The sequence below is a fragment of the Monodelphis domestica genome, chromosome 2, assembly GCF_027887165.1.
Source record: "Monodelphis domestica isolate mMonDom1 chromosome 2, mMonDom1.pri, whole genome shotgun sequence".
Classification (NCBI taxonomy): domain Eukaryota; kingdom Metazoa; phylum Chordata; class Mammalia; order Didelphimorphia; family Didelphidae; genus Monodelphis; species Monodelphis domestica.
Window position 1 is genome coordinate 18419335 of NC_077228.1, and position 13725 is coordinate 18433059.

The 13725-nt window shown below is 39.5% G+C and overlaps 1 protein-coding gene across 2 annotated transcripts in view; it reads right to left on the reverse strand.

The window, feature by feature from the left end:
- FGGY (FGGY carbohydrate kinase domain containing) overlaps positions 1 to 13725 on the reverse strand; it is a 582083-nt gene that overhangs the window by 316732 nt on the left and 251626 nt on the right. The window lies entirely within an intron of this gene.

A 13725-nucleotide genomic window follows, 5' to 3' on the forward strand; every position in this document is an offset into this window, starting at 1 on the left:
CTGAGCTCGAACATAGGAAGACTTGTTTTTCTTTCATAGGGTGGTGCTGTGCTCTTATCCATATGGAAACTCCCTCCATCCATGTAGATCCACAACTGGTCTTTAGCTTAGTATTAGAATTGCCTTGGGTGCTGAGAGGCTAAATCACTTTCTCAGTAAAGCAAAAGTAGCATATATGAGAGGAAGGGCTCTAAACCTTGATCTTAATGACTTCAAGGCCAACATTCTATCCACTCTACTTGGTCATTTCTCTTCGAATAATTAGAACCATCTAAAATATAATGGTGGGCTGACTTGTGAAGCACTGAGCCCCCCATTACTGAAAGTGTTCAAGGGAATGGATGAAGGCAAATCAAGAAATTAAAATGAATTTTCCTACAGTTAGTGGGAAGTTAGACTAGAGTAGGAGATCCTGACTGTTTTCATTTTCTATTTTGATAACTATTTCAATACTATTATTTTCCTTTGTAATCTTATGTGTTATGTTTTATGGATTTAAAATTATTCTCCTGAGAAGAGGTCCACAGGCTTCACCAGATTACCCAAGCATTTCATTACACAAGAAAGCTTCAGAAACCCCTGAACTAGACAGATTTTTGGAAGGAATAAAAAAGGAAAAAAAGGGGACAGAAGGAAGGAATACAGGAAAGAAGGGAGGAAGGGAGGAAAGGAGCTAGGAGGGAGGAAGAGTTTTAAAATTTTCATTTCATTTGATTCAACAATAGCCCTCAGAGGTAGGCACTGTTATTATTCCCCATTTGATAGTTGAAGAAACTGAGTCTAAGGTTAAGTGACCTTTTCATGGTCATACAGCTAGAATGCATCTGATGTGGGATTTGATCATATATATTCCTGACTGCAGGGACCAACACTATTTACTGAGTCACTTAGCTGAAAGACCTAAGATCAAATCTGGTCTCAGATACTTAATAGTTGTGTGACAGCATGAGTCATGTGGCCTCTGTCTGACTCAGTTTCCTCACCTGTAAAATGGGGGGGAAATAGCATCTATCTCCTAGGAATGTTGTAAGGAATCAATTGAAAAAATATTAGTAAAATGCTTAGCACAGTGCCTGTCACATAGGAGGCACTTAATTATTACCCATTTCCTTTATTTCCTTAGTTCTCTTTCAACACTCTTACTCTATTATTTCTTAAGGCTTAAATTATATTTGCGAAGAGGACAATAAGAAAAAAGGAAGATTTCCTAATATATTACTAGAGTAGATAATTTAAAAAATAAGAAAATTAATTTTAGAGATCTTTCAGCCTAAAGTTGATACCAAAAGAAGTTAAGCTTAGAGACAGAAAGGTTATGATAATGAATATTTATATAGTATATTAGGGTTTAAAAAAGAAAAATCTCATACAGTATCTCATTGGAGTCTCACCATAATCTTACAAAGAAGATATTATAGGTTTAATATTTCCATTTTACAGATGGGAAAAAGACAGGTTGAGAGAGTTGCAATGACTCAGTCTTGGTTGCAGAGGCAGATTAAACCCAGGTCTTCTTGAATTCCAATAAGACATCATCTCTACTACTCCACAGACTGTCTCACAATGGACTAGGTAACTTCTAGAGGCATTTTGCTGTTTACAATTCTATCCTTTAATTAATTTATAGTGAACACATCAATTGTCTCTCTGAGATACAAGTTATTCATTTTGAGGGTTAAAATCATTTCTGGGAATTTCAACCCTGGGCCAGAGCACCCTCAAGAATATAGCATGATCTACTCTCAGTTCCATTTAAATAGAAAACACACCAGGGTTCTCTTTTGCTTCCAAAATCCAGAATATTTTTACCATTTGAGGAAATCTTCTTTGAGCTCTTATAACAAATCAAAATGGTTTCATTTCTTAATAGCTTTTTCCCCAGCATCAATAAGCCAGATCCAATCCTTTGTGATTTTTTTAGAAACTTTCCAATTTTGAATGGTTAACACTTAGCCATTGGCAGCTGCCAAACAGATGCAAACCTTTAGGCTTCACGTCATTGCTAATCCAGGCATAAGGAAACAATATGGTACAAGGTTGTCTACTCTGAAGAAATGCTAAAGGAATCACATTTATCCTTTTTCATCTTTTGGAGGAACCAGGATTCCATCAATGTGGTTACATCATCCTTTCAACCAATGAGCCTTCATTAGGCTACCGGTAAAAGTTGGTGACACAAAGAAAACACAACAAAACAAAAAGAAGCAAACACCCCCTCCCCCCCCCACATTACCTACCCTCCAGTAGACATAGTTTAGATTATTGGATGGATAGATAGATAATAGAAGGATAGATTATTACAATTATTATTATTATATAAAATCACTTCCTAAACCTTAAAGCCTCATATAAATGTTAACTGCTGTTGCTAATGTTGCCACTAAATAGTTTTTCTCCATTGCTATGGTCAAAAAAAAAGGGGGGGGAAATATCAAAACCTGGTGGCCCACTTTCCAGGGAGGACCTTCTCTGAACTTAGGACATACTTAAAAAACAAAAACAAAAACGAAACAGATACATAATCCACCCCCAGGCCCATATTCAAAAGCCTTTGCAGGACCAGAGATTTGACCAGATGCCTTTTTTTTTTTTGGTGGAGGTTCCCTTTTCTTATTTCCCTGCATTCAGGTTTCTGATCTCAACATTCACCAGAAATGGCTCTCTCCAAAGTTATAATTTTATTGTTCCAAATCCAATGTCTTTTTCTCAATTCTCATCCTTCTTGGCCTCTCTGAAGTTGCAGAAGCTTCTGATGCTTGTCAATCACCCTCTTTCCCTTGATGCTCTCTTCTCTCTAGGTGTGAAGCTCTGCTTTCTCCCACTTCCCCTTCTTCAACCATTCCTTCTCTGATTCCTGCACTAGATCTTTATACAGCTCACAACTGCTACCAGTCACTAGCCTACAGTCCCCTGTCCTTGGTCCTCTTCTTTCTCTATGCTATTTTACTTGGATATTTCATCAATACCCATAGATGTAATTACTATCCCTGTGCTAAAGATGTGTTCATCTATTTATCCAGCTCTAATCTCTCTGTTGCTCTCACATCTCCAACTTCCTTTCATACATCTGAAATTGGATGTCCTTAAATTCAACATATGTAAAACTACATTCTCTCATTATCCCAGAATCTTCCTCCATTTCCAACTTCCCCATTTATGTAGCGGGAATGACCATTCTTCTAGTAAGCTTGCCTCCTAACATAGCTTTCACTCTATCTCTAACCTCCCCATGTCCAATCCCTTTCCAAGGCTCGCCATTTTACTTTTGTAATGTTTTCCAAATACACCCCCTTTCTCCTTTGTGATGCTATCACCAGTCCAAGGCAAAACCTTATCACTTCACTACTGCAATAGCTTCCTTGGGGTGGGGGGTCCCTGCTGCAAGTCTGTTACACACTCCAATCCATCCTCCATTTGGGAACCAAAGAGAATTTCTGAAAGCATTACTCCCTCACTCAGCATTCTCTTTGGTTCCCTATCACCTTTGGGATCAAATATAAAATCTTTGGTATTCAGAACCCTTTGTAACCTGTCCTTTTATCTTTCCAGGTTTCACATATTCCCCTCCCCAACATATTCCAGTCTAGTGAGGATGGTCTTTTTGCTATTCTTTGGACAAGACCCTCCATCTCCTAACTGAGGAATTTTACTGACTGTTTCCCGTACCTACAATGCTCCCCTTTCTCATGTCTACCTCCTGGCTTCCATCATGTCTCAGATAAAATCCCTCCCTCTGCAAGATGCCTTTCCCTTTTCCCTTTAATTCTTCTACCATCACATCCAACTTATCTGGTATAGATATTTGTATGTTGTTTTCCCCATTCCCCTGGGAGCTCTACAAGACAAGGAACCAACTATTTTTTTCCTTTTCTTCATATCCCCAGAACTTAGATCCATGACTTTCACATAATAGTCACTTATTACTAAGTGTTTACTGACTGACAGCCCTGCTTTTCACAAAACCAAGGTCCCTGCCATATCATGATGGGCACATTGAGGGAAGAGTTAATTCTTTCAATAGATTATCAAACACGATTTTGGGAATTTTTTATGAGTAAATCATATCAGGAGAGCATATCATTGGCACAGGCAGCCAAAACAGACCTACTTTCTGAGGATTGAATTTGAAGAAAGTCTAAAGCCCATCTTGTTTTGGTGAGGAGAGTGAAAGGAGGCTGTAAGTTATCTGATATCAGCTAGCTACTCCCTGGCTCTTCTAAGGTTCCCACAATTCCCCAGATTGTTGGGATCGATGAAGAACTCTTCTCCAAAGGGATCTTTCCCAATAAAGAAAGAAAGACAGGACAAATTATATCAATCTTTTTTGATTGTGCAAAGCAGACATCCCAGCTAAATCAGTACACAATCACAAAGTCATTCTCTCTCTCTCTCTCTCTCTCTCTCTCTCTCTCACACACACACACACACACACACACACACACACACACACATACACACAATATCTTACATAATTCACCAAGATGAAAATAGATACATGACCAAGACATAAAGGGAGAATCATAAACAAACTAGAACAGGCAACACTAATTACCTATTGGATTTATCGATGGGGGAAGAATTTAGAAATAAACAAAAGATGGAGATCATAGATCTCAAAGGTTATCAAGTTCTTCCCTCATCATTTTATAAATGAAGGAACAGACCCAGTGCTGTTAAGTAATTTACTCAAAATCCTTTAGATTTTTAAGCCATAGAGGCAGGATCTGAACCTACATCCCTTCTAGACCCAGTCTTCATCTACTGTTCTGTACTATTTTACTTAAAAATAACCTTCCCACTTTCCCTCTATCCCCACTGGTGCCTCTTTAACTAAAGGCTGAATAATGGCTTTCAGCCATGTTCATAGGTTATAAATTAAAAGGAATAAATAAGGAAACTTATAAGTTATAAGGAAACAATAAGTCAGTGTGTTTAACTCCCTCTCTTCCTAAGTAAGGAAATAAGGAAAACAAAGGCCAGACAAGTTACCTTGATCTTAGTCACACTAGTGGCTAGTAATAGTACCAAGGCATTTCTGCATATATCTACCCTGGATTCTTTTAAATCCCCAATAAAATCTGTACTCTATAAGAAGCCTTTCCCAATCCTTCTTCATTCTGGTGCCTTCCTTCTGTTAATTCTCTCCTATTTATCCTGTATATAATTTCTTTTATACATGTTTGTTGGCTTGTTACCTCCCCCATTAAATTATAAGATCCTTGAGGCAAGGACAGTCTTTTGCTTCTTTTTGCATCCATGGTACTTATCAGTGCCTGGCACATTGTAAGCCTGTGAGTTTTATTCTCACTCTGATCTTCTGTGAATGCAGTGTGTCCCTGCAGTTTTTTCCCAGTCCAACTCTTTTCTCTCCTACTTTGGAATTGAAGAGCAGAATTTAGGACTCTTTCTTCCTGCCCTTTCCATCATCATGTCTATAGTCTATTGGAAAGGGTACTTAACTTTAAGCTAGAGAGCATAAGTTCAGCTTCCCTCTCTGTTCCTTACCACCAGATCAGTCAGAGAACCTCTGAGAACCTCAATTCCATACAAGAGGACTTGGACTGAATGAGGTCTAAAATTCTTCCAGCTCTAAACTTAAATGAAATTGAGAAATTTTTAACTCAATAAACAAAAATACAATAAAACATAGTTAATGTTAGTTTGTGGTTTTCTAAATCAGCTATGGCCAGCAAGGAATCATTTCTGCTGTCTTGGACATCACTGATCATATCCCTTCTCACCTCCCTTCTCAAAAGATGCCTTTCAGGTCAAAGGATTCCATTTAGATGACTTAAATTGTCCCCCAGGAGTGGGGAGTCAAGTCATGTCAGCAGGCAAGGACTAAGCCCTGGCAAATATTGTGGTAAAAGTATGGCAGAACTCGAAGAAAGTCAAAAACAGCCTTTCTCCTCCAGGAATTCACAGTCTCCTGGGGGTGTTGAGAAGCTGTATGAAGACAACATGCCAACAACTACGTATAAATAAGAGTACAATTCCTAAAGGCTACCCTCAAAGGCGGTAACTAGAAAGGTGAATCTAAGCCCTGTAAGAGCAAAGATGGTTTGGTTTTGTCCCTGAAACACAGAAGAGGAATTTAGACAATGTGTATTCAGTTGAATTTACCTCCTATCTTCTATGTATTAAAAAACTAATTTTTCTATAATTTTTGCCAGCCCTCAAATCTATGAAGTTTATCATGATGTGTGTGTGTGTGTGTGTGTGTGTGTGTGTGTGTTGTAGGGAGAATAACTGAACTAACCATCCCTCTGGGCATCAATCTCTTGTGTAGATAAATAAAATAAATATTTCATTAATTTAACTTATCACAACTGCCTCTTCTATATACACTCTTCTAAAAATCATTAAAAAAGGATAAAATTCACCCTGTATAACTTTTCTCTCCAGGAAACTTCCACACTCAACACAGAACTTGTGTGAAACCCCCGGGTCCTCTCCTTGGCTCAGGCTGAGTCCATGTGGAAAGACTGGGTTAGACACACAGTTTTACACATTCTCTTGCCAACCCTGTAAATCGGCTCAGATTCCCCTGAAACATGACTCCCTTGGAACTCAGTCTCTGGACTGGAAGGTGGAGCAAAGCCGGCCTTAATTACAGGCCTGTAATAAAACTCAGGACTCGAGATGTTTCACCAGGTCCCTTTCCCCAAACTTAATTTTGCAGTGAGTTAAGGAAAGGGCCAGAAGCATTTGTTTTTATTATCATTTTTTGGGTAATTCCCAAACCTAGAATATTTAACTATCTCCTCTTCATCATCAGTCTAGAACCAGAAGGACCATCGGAAGCCATTGCATCCAACACCTTCACTTTTCAGATGAGGCAGGCATCGTTTAAGTGATGTTCCCAGAATCAGACATGAAGGATCATAGTAGACTGGACACTAGAAGAGACCCTGAAGGCTATCTAGTCTAAGTGCTCCATCAGTTATGGAAGGGAGTCCCAGGAAGGCAAAATGATTGACCTGAAGTCATATACACTAAAATGATTAAACTTCAGATTTGAACAAGTGAAGCAGGATGAGAGATAGATGTCTAGTCAGGAAGATCTGAGTTCAAATCTGACATAGACACTTTCTAGCTGAGTGACTCTGAGCAAGTCACTTAACCTTTGCTTTAATTTTTCATATTATAATAGGGGTCATTACGGCATCAGTCTTTGTGGATTGTGGTGGGAGCTATATGAGATTATGCTTTGTAAACGTTTTGCAAAACTTAAAGTGCTATATAAATGCTACCTAATACATTGGTGATGGTTGCTCTCCTCCATTTTACAGATGGGAAAATTGAGGCTTAGAAAAGTGAGTTTATTTGCCCAAAAACATAGGGATATGTTGGATCCAAAGATCTGAATGTTGCTCTTCTGCCCTCAGAGCCAGCAATCTTTGTACCGTGCCACATTGACTTTCTCAAGTCTGGGTACTGATGAAAACAGTCTCTGGAGGGTTAGTCAAATATCATCTGTCCAATTTGTAATTCCATGGGCTCGGGTGGCCTTCTGCTGACCAAATTTAGCCCCAGAACGCAGGAGAGTCTCAGATATAGAATTCACGGTCATCCCAAACAGTTCGATACTATGATCCATACGATAAAAAACAAGCGAGTCAAGACTATGGACTGTCCAGTCCTGAGAGGCACACACATAGAAAATGGATAAGAAGGTTGACTGGACTAGGAGGATGGACAACGAACTGGGCACATCATGGAACAGGCAGAGGGAGGCGGGCGACATTCTAGAGTGGTCCCATGGCTGCCCTTGGAGACAAAGGATCAAATACTGCATTTAATACCCACATTCCAGAGTTAATCCTGTATGGCAGAAAGACAGGGAACATACAGTCTTTAAATTGAAAGGGAATATCCTGTAGAGGGCCACACAGTGTGACAGTGAGCAGGGTATGCCAGAAAATCAATGGGGAATTTTGTAGAATAAAAGAATAGGATGTCTTCAAGGAATGGATGATAGAATGCCTTGTTCGGGTATAAAATCCTCCTTATTCTGGCTTCCTCTGACCTCTCAGTCTTCTTAGACTTTATTCCCATCTATGTATTCTTCGAATCGGTGACGTTGGCCTCCTGGTTGTTCCTCACACCACTCATTCCATCCTTAGATGGGTACATTTCTCTGGCTATCTCCCATTCCTAAAAATCTTCTGCCTCATCTCTACCTCTTGGCTTTCTGACCTTCAAGTCTCTCCTGAAATACAATCTTATACCAGAAGACTTTTCCAGTACCCACCCATGCTAATTCCTTGCCTGATTGATAGTTCTCGTTTGTCCCGTTCATAACCTGTTTGCCTCTTAATACCTGCCTGCTCTCTTCTTTATTCAAATGTAAGCTCCTTGAGGTCTCAGACTTTCTTTTTATCCTCAGAGCTTAGCACAGCAGCTGGCAAATAGTAGGTGTTTAAAAATAGTTGTTGAACAAGTAGCAACAATAATTCAAGAAAACTCATGAAGAAACAGGTCATCCTCCTCTAGACAGAAGTCTGATGGGCTCAGAGAACATACTAAGACATTTAGGGGGGCACGGCTAATGCAAGAATTTATTTTGCTTGACATACATTTTTAGAATGGGTTGTGATTTTCTTGTTTCTTTTTGGGAGAGGAGAAGTAAAGGTGGTAGGGAGTGAGTTTAGAACTAAAAAGAAAAGAAAAATTAAAACCATCACTGCCCCAGGTCCAAGAAAGGTTTGTTGACTTGAGAGAGTGAGGAATGACAGGTTGATGACCAGAGAGATTCACAGTGCCCTTATGACGTTACGAGAAGGAGAAGAGGCTCCTGGCAGGTTGGGCAATTTCCCCGTGGGGTTTTTAGGGAAAGACATGGAAAACAGGGATACTTGGTGGGGCTGTGATTCCCCCCATTGGAGGGAACCCTTTAATTGGTAAGATTCTAGATCCTCTGGAGGATTTTACTTCTCTTCCCCTCAAGTCATTTGGTTTCTAGTCATGGAATTAAAGCTATGCATCTCTGAATGCTAGTGATGCAGCCACAATGTGTTACCAAGAGAATTCCATGGGAAAAGAAGAGTTATAGAATACTGCCTGAAAGATGTAACAACAGAAAAGGTATCAGGGCAATCAAATAGCAGAAATGAGGGAAAACAGCCCAGCCTAGGCTCCTACTGACTTGTTACTATGCAGTGAGAAGAGAGCTAGAGAATAGTGCCTGACACAGTCAATGGAGTCTACTTCGTGGATGTAGAGAACACAGACAGGATGAGAGGGCATGGATAGACTGGTACTTTGAGTCAATGAGATCACAGATCTATCAAAGTATCAAGCTTTGGTACCCTCATGATGTTAAGAGAAAGAGAAGAGGCTCCTAGTGGGTTGGGCAGGTTCTCTGTGGGGAATTTAGGAACAGATGTGGAGAAGACTGGCACTTGGTGGGGCTCTGATCCACAGCATTGGAGGGAACCCTTTAACCAGTAAGATCCTAGACCCTCTAGAGTATTTTACTGCTTTTATTTGTTTGGATCTCCCCTCTCTCTCCTAACTCTATTGAGTTACTCATGGATGCACCATGTTCAGTGAAAACATTTAATGCCACTGTGGTCTGGGCAAAGACCTTAATCTCTCCGAGTCAGTTTATTCATCTATAAAATGGGGATAATAATAGGGCTTCCCTCCTACCATTTCTGTGACATAGGAGACTGGGTTACTGGGTTATAGGTCAAATATAATGTATGTAAAATGTTAATGCAAATCTTAGTGCTAAGTAAGTATGAACTACTATAAACTTTTTAATTTTAATTTTTAATAAGATATTATTATTGACATCATTCCTAGGCTGGAGCAGCACAAAGATAGTGAGTAAGATCGTGGCTAAATCACTAGAAGAGACCCTAGAAGCCACTCATTCCTAGCCTCTTTTTTTTTACAGAGAAAAGACTCAGAAAAAAGCATCCTTGCCACTTACAAAAGTTGTCAGTAGTGGAGGAGAGGTGGGATTCCAAGCCCAGCACTCAGATTTTGCATTCAGGGCTCTTTCCTTCAACACTCTTTTTCTATAGAAGTCAATTCTCTAAGCCTTGGGTTTTTCATCTGTAAAAATGAAGGTGCTAGGACAGATGACCTGCCAATTCTCTGGCAATTCCGGCATCCTGTGATTCTGAAAAGATTATCTGAGTGTGAGCTGGGAGACCCAAATCTAGCAGCTCACTTACCATATCCTTGGAAACGTCACCCAGAGGACTCATTGACAAATCCAAGCGAGAGGCTGTGAAACAGATGCTGAAATTCCAGATGTGCATTTGGAAGAGGAGAGGATTCTGGATTCTAGCTTCTGCTCCACCTCCCCTCCTCCACACCATACCACCAGCCATATAAAGGAAATGTAGATGAGGGATTCCAGTTAACTCCCTTAGCACAGGGAGTGGGGAATCACTCACATATAATTAGCCCCAGAAAGCCTTTCTGTGCCGATTTTTCCTCAATTAAATGATAAATTCCTTGAGAGCAAGCAGGCTCTGCACTGTATCTGTTAGAACAGGACATCATCATCTTTCACGTGAACTATTAGAGTAGCCTCCTGACTTGTCTTCCTGCTTTCAGCCTCTCCCCATTCCAAATGATTTTCCTCACAGATGTCAAAGCTATTCCCCCAAAGGCCCAGTCTCACCATGCCACTCTGTGGCTCAACAAGAACTAAGGGCTCCCTATTGCCACCGGAATTTGGCCTTAAAAGTCACTCTTAGAAGAAATGAAATAAAATGAAACAGAATCAGGAGTATCTGTGTATGTGCATGTATATACACATGCATGTGTACATAAGAACACACAAATGTGCATACATGTACATTTCCCCTCAATACATATATGCATGTGTATATACACCTTGCATATATGCATATCTATGCATGCGCATATATACATATATAGATAGATGATAAGTACATAGATAGCTAGATAGATGTACAGATAGAGATAGTGTCAGATGCATAAATACATAAAAAGATGTAGAGATGGATGGAGGGATGAATGGATAGATGGATAGATAGATAAATAGACAGAAGGACAGATGAATACATGGATGGATGGGGAGAAAGAGGGAGAGAGGAGAAAGAAAGAAAGAAAGAAAGAAAGGAAGAAAGAAAGAAAGAAAGAAAGAAAGAAAGAAAGAAAGAAAGAAAGAAAGAAAGAAAGAAAGAAAGAAAGAAAGAAAGAAAGAAAGAAAGAAAGAAAGAAAGAAAGAAAGAAAGAAAGAAAGAAAGAAAGAAAGAAAGAAAGAAAGAAAGAAAGAAAGAAAGAAAGAAAGGAAGAAAGAAAGAAAGGAGGGAAGGAGGGAAGGAGGGAAGGAGGGAAGGAAAGAGAAAGAAAGAAAGAAAGAAAGAAAAGGAAGGAGGGAAGGAAGGAAGGAAGAAGAAAGGAAGAAAGAAAGAAAGAAAGAAAGAAAGAAAGAAAGAAAGAAAGAAAGAAAGAAAGAAAGAAAGAAAGAAAGAAAGAAAGAAAGAAAGAAAGAAAGAAAGAAAGAAAGAAAGAAAGAAAGAAAGAAAGAAGGAAGGAAGGAAGGAAAGAAGGAAAGAAGGAAAGAAGGAAAGAAGGAAAGAAGGAAAGAAGGAAAGAAGGAAAGAAAGAAAGAAAGAAAGAAAGAAAGAAAGAAAGAAAGAAAGAAAGAAAGAAAGAAAGGAGGGAAGGAGGGAAGGAGGGAAGGAGGGAAGGAGGGAAGGAAAGAGAAAGAAAGAAAGAAAGAAAAGGAAGGAGGGAAGGAAAGAAAAAGAAAGAAAGAAAGAAAGAAAGCAGAAAGAACGCAAAAAGAAAGAGTAAGAAAGAATGAAAAGGGAAAAAGAAAGGAAGGATGGAAGACTTACACACATAATGATGAGAATAGATAAATGGAATGAATTACAACAATAAAACAATTGAAATCTACAGCTGTGAAGTTTGAATAACCAGGCTTAGTCCTAATGAAGAAATTGAAGAAAGTGCCTCCTGAAGTTTACTTTCAGAGATCTGTGTGTGGAGAGAGTCAGAATAAGGTTATGGAATACTCAAAGAAAGTCAGGCTTTCACTATCTTGATGAGTTGGCTGAAATGTATTCCACTCCCCTTTTTTATGCTTTATTATATGGGATGGCTTTCAGAGAGGGGGGAGTGAAGGGATACTTTGGAAAACACCTAAGACCTAGGGGGCCTTATATGCAATGTAGGAGATGCAAAAATGAAGGAAATTCCTAAAATAATCTATATCTAATGTGGTGCAAGCTTCCCTTGTTCCCTTTCATTCTAGCCAAACTGGGCAGCTTGCTCAAGTCCTCAGGAGATATCCCTTTACCTTCCTCTGTACTTTGGCAAACTTTGTCCTTTCTGTTCGGAATTCTTTTCTTCCTTGGTTCCATTTTGCAGATTACCTATGACACTTCAAAGCACAATTCAAGTGGCATGTCCTCCCCAAGGACTATCCTAGAACCCTTCCAATTTTTGACTGATTCCCTGACAGTTAATCGTGCCATTTTAGAATATTCTAGGCTGCAAGAAAGAAGGAAACTAGATATGGGAAGACTACTTCAAGGGTCTGGAAATGTTTCACCAAGAGAAGAGAAGGCTGGTGGGGGACCATTATAGCTTTCTTAAAGCATTTGAAGTTCTAGCATATGGAGAAGAGATTAGCTTTGTTCCATTTGCCATTAGACAGCAGAGCCAAGAATAATGAAAGAGGGGTTATAGAGAAAAAGATTTAGGCTGGATATCAGAAAGGACTTCCTAATCATTGCAGTTTAGTTTAGTTTAGGTTTTTTGTTAGTTCTGACTTTTTGTGACACCATTTAGAGTTTTCTCAGCAAAGATACTAGAGTGTTTTACCTTTTCCTTCTTTAGCTCATTTTAGAGATGAAGAAAAAGTGAGATAAACAGGATTAAGTGGCTTAAACTAGTTAGTTTCTGAGGTTGGATTTGAACTCAGGGAGAATTCTGGAGTTCCTGACTCCAAGTTTAGCACGCTATCCACTATGACACCTACCTAGCAGCCTAATCATCACTCTTGTCCCAAATTGGAATGAGTCTCTCTGGGAGGTGGAGGTTCTCCTTCACTGGAAGCAAAATTTTTTTCTTCAAGCAAAAATTAGATGACCAACAAGTTGGCAAGCATTTATTAATTGACTCAAGTGGGCTGAGCATTGATTCCTAAGTCAAATGTACAGGATATCCTTGACCATGTCTAGATTCAGCTCTATGGCTTCTGATGAATAAACCGTCAAAGATCACAAACCAGCAAGTGGGCAGTTCTTCAACCCTTTAGTCTCACCTGCAAGAATGTTTATTAAGGTCAAAAGCCCAGAACTCCAGGTCTCTGCAATTCCTCTTGATCATTGTTTCTGGGAGAGGACTTTGAGAGACCCCATCAGTGAGTTACTTGGACTTTGTACCCTCCCCTCCTCTCCTCAATATCAATCACAAGGACATTGTGATTAGAGCAGTTTATTAACATGGCGAGCCTGGATTAGATGAAGTTTACGAAACTGATATTGACAAGAGTCTTGTATTCCTTACATATCTGGCTTAGATGAAGCTGGCTAAACCAGTCCCTGGTTACAGAGGAACTCCCTGGTGCACAGGACGATCCATCAGTGGTTGCACGCGGAGTCTCTCCTGTTGACCTGGCAATTTCAATTAATTGGCAAAAATTGGCCAATTCTCACAGGATGCCTTTCAGGTCATTCAATGCTGATCCAGAAGGGTCTTTTAAGTCTTTCGTCTAACCCTGAC